At 50.0% G+C, this 6,000-nt stretch overlaps 1 protein-coding gene across 1 annotated transcript in view; it reads right to left on the minus strand.

Moving 5' to 3' along the window:
• Positions 1 to 1,944, minus strand: part of NSD2 (nuclear receptor binding SET domain protein 2) — a 116,442-nt gene extending 114,498 nt beyond the window's left edge. Inside the window, 1 exon segment of the mRNA XM_023506150.2 lies at positions 1,884 to 1,944. The gene's annotated coding sequence lies outside the window, so the exon portion shown is untranslated.
• Between the last annotated feature and the right edge of the window lie 4,056 nt (positions 1,945 to 6,000).

Genomic DNA, 6,000 nt, shown 5'->3' on the forward strand with positions numbered 1-6,000 from the left:
TTTAGCAATTGCAACTATACAAAAGTGGCATGGATGGAAGCAGTGGATTCTCCCTCACTAGAATTCTTTAAGCAAAGACTAACATCTGACAGGGTAGATCCTGTAATAGAAAGGATTACTACAGAATATGGGTTGGAATAAATGCATTCTGTAAACTAGATATACATGCTTACCTATTTTAGTCAACTAAAAAAAAAAAAAAAAAAAAAAAAAAAAAAAAAAAAACTCATCCTTTAGTTAATACTTCAGTTCAAAACTTGTTGGTTCTTGGTCCAATATCTTTTTATAAAGTTCTTCCCTCAGTAGTAAAAAGGAAAATCAAAGTTCAAGCATGAAGACCATCTACAAATCATTCTAGGATTTCCTTACATTCTTTAAAGGAAGAATATACATTTTATGTTTACTTTTATAATTAGTTATCAACCTAGCCCTATAAGAAAGCATGAAAATGCTACTAAAAGATTTATTATTGAATACATGCTCTTTATAAAAATCATGCAACGATTTCACAATTTTCTATGCTCTTATTGCTACCCTCAACCTAAAATATGTGCTGTGCAAATATTAAAGTGGAAAAAAAAGAAGAGGAAATGACTCAAAACTATGGTAATCCTCTTTGTTTCCAAATCTAATTTGCAGCTATTATCACTATATAATAAGGGATATAATTTTAAATTTCATACTAAGAAAAAGGACAGTACACTTCTTTTAAATCATGGATATGCACTGTGTAAAAACAAAGCATACCTTAAATGTATTTAAACAGCCACATTCTAGATCTGGTCATGAATAGCAATTAAAGAGAAATACACATCACTGTTTAACGGCACTTTAAACAAGGTCATGAGAATTCCTTATCAGTTTTGAAGTAGTTCTCTCTTGGTTTGTCACCTGAATTCATCTGCAAACTCACTTTATACCAGAGCAGTAAACTGTAATCTTGATTAACTGAATAAAATGAGCCACGTTTGAATGCAACACCAGCCTACCCAAACTGTGTTTTTATATCACAATGACCCCAAAGCCTAAAATGCCAATAGGCTAAATTACTAAGTTACCAATGTACTTCATCTTTATGTTGTGTTTCAATACAAATGGCATATCAAAATATGAATTTTTTAACACATTTCTATGACAATATTGTACATGATTATTCTCAGTCTTTTAGTCAAACATAACCAGATATACCTTTTTAGTACCTTGATTCAGCAGTACTAATTTCTGCAGAATCAAAATACAATTTCTATAATTAGATAAAAAGATCCCTTAAAATAAATACTAATGGAGTACATTTATAACTTGTCAGAATAAATTTTAAAATGATATTTTAACAGCTAGAGCCAGCAGGTCAGAAAAATTTAACTAGTCGGTATTAGCTAACTTCAGTTTGACAAAGGAAGAGCCTCACACTACACTTTGAAGGTAAAAACAAAAATGTTAACTAATACCCCACTAGACTTTGTACTACATATGACAAGCTACTCTAAAAACTTCCAAGGCCTATAAACTACAAATCTTTCAAAGCCCTGCTTTATTTTCTTTTCCTGTGAATTAAAATGCTCAGCAGAAGCAGCAGTCCTTAACTCCCCCTTCAGACGACAAATGGCTATAAAACTAAATACGAATGGCAAAGCCAAATAGATTCAGGAAACAAACCTCTCATTCTCTTCTAGGCTCATTTAGAACCAGCAAAATGTGTTCATGTAGATTTTTTAAAATTAGGATGTGCTTCTTTTTTAATAGACATTTAAGAATTGTAAGCATGCTCGCTCAACAGCGACTTGATTCGGCCCTTTACTTATTCCTTACCCAAAGGAGAGAGACAAGTTATCATGCAAGCCAAGGAACAACTACCTAGAAGGGTTTGGAAATAAGTCTCCTACCTGCAGAGCTCCCGGGCTTCCTATCCCTCAGTATCATTGTTGGAAATAAAGGTCGGTAAAACACACACACATTAGAAGAGGCTCAGATTCCTTCTGTCACCCCCACCCTTCGGCTCGGGATTCCGAGTGACACAGGTGCAGCCGGGCCGAAAGTGAGGCTTCAGGGAGAGGATCATCCCCTCGTTTGGTGTAGGGATAAAGGATCTGGATCTAACATGGCTGCTTCCCCACCCCACCCCCCTTCTTCTATACAGGCTGCGAGAATTAGAGAATTACATTTTCCCTGACTGCTGCCAGATCATCCCCAATCGCATCCAGTAGAAAAAGGCAGCACCGGGATCGCTGGAACCAGTTCGTTTATAGTGATAAATACAAGAAAGGGCCATACAAAGCGCCGGGGGAGGGCGGGCGGGCGAGCAGGAGATGTGCGGCTGGGGGGGCGCAGGAAAATTACCTACCCTCATCATTTCATTTAACCGAGGGCTTTTTTTTTTCGCCAGCATGTGTGCGCGCCCTCCTTGGGGCAACTCTGGGAAGGGGGAAGTGACCGTCCTCCACGACGCCCTGACCACCCCCTCCCCAATTCCATACCGCTTCACGGGGGGTGGGGAGGAGAAAGGCACCCCTCCCCAAACCCGAAGAGATGTCGGCACACGGCGTGTGCGCTCGCAGCCCGCTAGAGGGTGGGGGTGGGGGCACTGCGCCGGATCCCGCAGCTGCTCCCCCCAATCTTTGCCCCAGCCCTGCGGGAGATGGGGGGTGGAGGGGGAGGGGAGGTAAGGGCAACTCCAGCCGCAACCCACAGCCTCCTCGGGATTTTGCTGGCAGATAGAGGGACTCCACCAGCCTCCCCAAGAAGAAGGCTGGGAGGTGGGGGGGGGGGGAGAAGCAGGGAGAGGGGGAGTGCAGAGAGAAAGGGGGGAAGAGAAGGGAGGGATGGAAGGGGTGGCTAGGAGGGAAGAAGGGGAGGGTGGGATCATAGCCTGCCCCCACCCCCGACCCCTCACTACCTACCCGCCCCTTGCCAGGCCCCGAGGAGACAACCCCGGCCCCCACCCCGGCGCCGGGAACCCCCAGCGCGCCCGCCGGCCCCTTCCCCCCGCTCCGCCCCGCGCGCCCGCCGTTGCCCGGCCCGCGGCGGTTGGGGAAGTCGGTTAGGCCGGGGAGGGGGGGAGGAAGAGCGAGGAGGGGATAACGAGGGCCGGAGGCCGAAGGCCAGGGTGCGGGGTACTCAATGACCTGTGCCGTGTCGCATCCTCTGAGGGGGCGGCTTCGCTGTAAGGCGGCGGCTCCGCGGGAGGGAGGGGAGCCCAGGCTCCCCGGCGGTCGGCTGGAAGGAGAGCGGCGGCGGCAGCGGCGGCTCCTGCAGGGGTCGGCACCGACAGACGGACGGACGGGGCGGGGGCGGGGGAGGGAGGAGGGAGGGGGACTGGCGGCGGCGGCGGAGGCGGCGGGCGCTCCGAGGGGGTGGGTGGGTGGTTGGGGGGGGCGGGAGGGGGGGGAGAAGCGGCTCGCCGGCCGAGGCTGAGGCTGCTCCGCGCGCGCCGGCGCCGACCCCGCCTCCCGCTCCTCGCCCTGCGGCTGCCGCAGAGAGAGAAGCAGCGGGAAAAGTGCGCGCCTCTGATTGGCTGCCAGCCTGGCGCTGCAGGCGGACCGGGCTTTTCAAATCCCCTCAGCGCTGGGCTGCGGGGGAGAAGGGGAGGGAGGGGCAGGGGCTGGGGCAGGGGTGGGAAGGGCAATGCGCGCGCCAGCCGCCTCCCCCGGAGCGCGAAAGGCCGGGGCGCGCGCACGGGAGTCCGGAGGTAGCTGGAAAAGAAAAAAAGGGGGAGGAGGAGATGGGGGGAGCCCTCGAGGAAACGCAGCACAAAAAAAAAAAAAAAAATGGGGAACGTAGCTAGGAGATGAGAACGAGCTCTGGAACGTGGTGACGTCCGGTTCCCTGCACCCAATCAGCAACGTCCTCCTGGCTCTCCTCCACCCCCACCCTCGCCCCTCGACTCTTCTTCCCTCCTCCTTCCCCTGGTTCCCCGCCTGGCGGAATCGCACCAGCCCTAGCTCCTCGGGGCGATTGTCGCTGCCGGGCTGAGTTCGCGCGCGCTGAATGGAACCCGGTGACGTAGCTCCCCCTACAGCGACACCCCCCTCCCCCAGCCGGGCCGGGCAGCCCGCTCCCTGCCTGGGGAATCCTGCGGGAGGAGTCGCCGCTGCCTGCCGCGGCCCGGGCTGCAGCCCGGATCCCAGGTGCCGGCCGCGGGACGGCGGGGGCGAAAAGGGAAAGACCCTCCGGGGCGGATCGGCCGCTGGCAGCCCGGGCACCGGCTTTCCCCCGGGGGCTGTCCCCAGCGCCGAATCTAAGGGCGAGACCCAGATCCCACTCCTCTGAGACGCCGTCTCACCGCCCCCCGCCCCCCAGCCCCACCCCGGTGTCAGTTCTGGCAACATTTTGGGGACCTGGAAAGCCCGACCCCCGGGAGGAGAGGCTCCAAGAATCGCGCTCCTTCCGCCGGGAGAAAGCGGCTTCCCGGAGGAGGCCCACATGGTAGCTTGGAATTTTAAAAGTGGCCCCCTGAAGTTTGCACAAAAAGACGTCTCCGGGCCAGTCCGTGGCTGTTTGATGTAGGCTTGGGGCCTGGTTCTCTTTTTTTCTAACCCGCAGAGGACCGCTTCCACCTACTGAGCACCCAATTTCATTTCAAAAGGAAGTTGCAAATGAAAAGGGCCAGCAGCAAAAGAAGTCCTTAAGAATGCTGGTCCCGGGCAATGCAGCCTAGTGGGCTGATAATATAACACCTTCCAGCACCGGATTATAGGATTTAAAACGGGGGCCAACCCCTTCATTTACAGATGAAGGAACTCCCACTCCAAGGAAATCGCAGCTCTTTTTTAATTCTTTAAAACGGATGATGGAATTCCGACTAGTTAGGGAGGCTAGAGATCAGCCGGTATTAATGTCAAAGATCTAGAATCGGGAGGAACCTTAGAAGTCGGCCTTCGTTTTACAGATTTGGAAACCGAGATCCATGTGTTCCTGGGGAAGTCAGTCACTTTGTCCCTCAGCCTCGGTTCTCTCATCTGTAAAATGAGAGCGTTGGACTCATGGCCTCTAAGTCCCCGGACAATGAATGTTAAATCCCATGGCCCTCTGCCAACAAAAAATGTGCGATTTCACTCGGATGGTGGTTCGGTAACCCCATGTAGATTGCAGCCTATCTACACCTCGGAAATGGCTTTAATTGAACTTCTGAGGCCCAGGAAATTCATCAGTAGTGGTCAAACTTGCGGAGATCTCTGTCTCTGGGCCTGGGCCGGCTCAGTTTTGATAGTACCTTTCAAAGGTACTATCCTTTGGCAAAACCTTGAAGAGCCCAGAATCCTCTTTATGACACAGCAGGTTATGGGGGGGATTTTGGTGGAAGACCTAGAAAAACTTGATTCACTGCATTGAATTTTAGAAGGAATTCCCCTAGAATGCAGTCTCCCTGGAAAAGATCCTTTACAAATGATGCAAACTCATTCCATCTACTACTAAGCACTTGGGGCTTGGGAGCAGGGTAAAGGAGGGGATAAAGAATGAGATTTGTCTTGGCTCTGGGAGAGTTTAGGTTAAAGTTCCATTCAATTCCAAAATTGTGGCATGCTGTAATATATACAGGAAGAACCCTAGGCAGAGTAGGGACAGGAGCTGGGAGCATTGTTATGTGGTGAGTAGGAAGACTTGCCTAGAAACCAAAGGCCTGGTTTCAAGCAAACTGAGAGGATGCCCATCAGTTGGAGAATGGCTGAACAAGTTATGGGACATGAATTTAATGGAATATTATTATTCTATAAGAAACAATCAGCAGGACAATTTCAAAAAGGCATGGAAAGATTTAACATGAACTGATACTGAGTAGAACCAAGAAAACGTATGCACAGAAATAAGATTATATAACCAATTCTAATGGATGTGGCTCTTTTCAGCAATGAGGTAATTGTAATAGACTTGTGATGCAGAGATCTATCTGCATCCAGAAAGAGGACTGTGGAAACAATGTGAATCACAATTTGGTATTTTCACCTTTTTTTTTGTTTGCTTGCTTTTTAATTTTTTTTTCCCTTTTTGATTTTTCTTGTGCAG

This window comes from Sarcophilus harrisii, chromosome 6, assembly GCF_902635505.1.
Source record: "Sarcophilus harrisii chromosome 6, mSarHar1.11, whole genome shotgun sequence".
Taxonomy (NCBI): domain Eukaryota; kingdom Metazoa; phylum Chordata; class Mammalia; order Dasyuromorphia; family Dasyuridae; genus Sarcophilus; species Sarcophilus harrisii.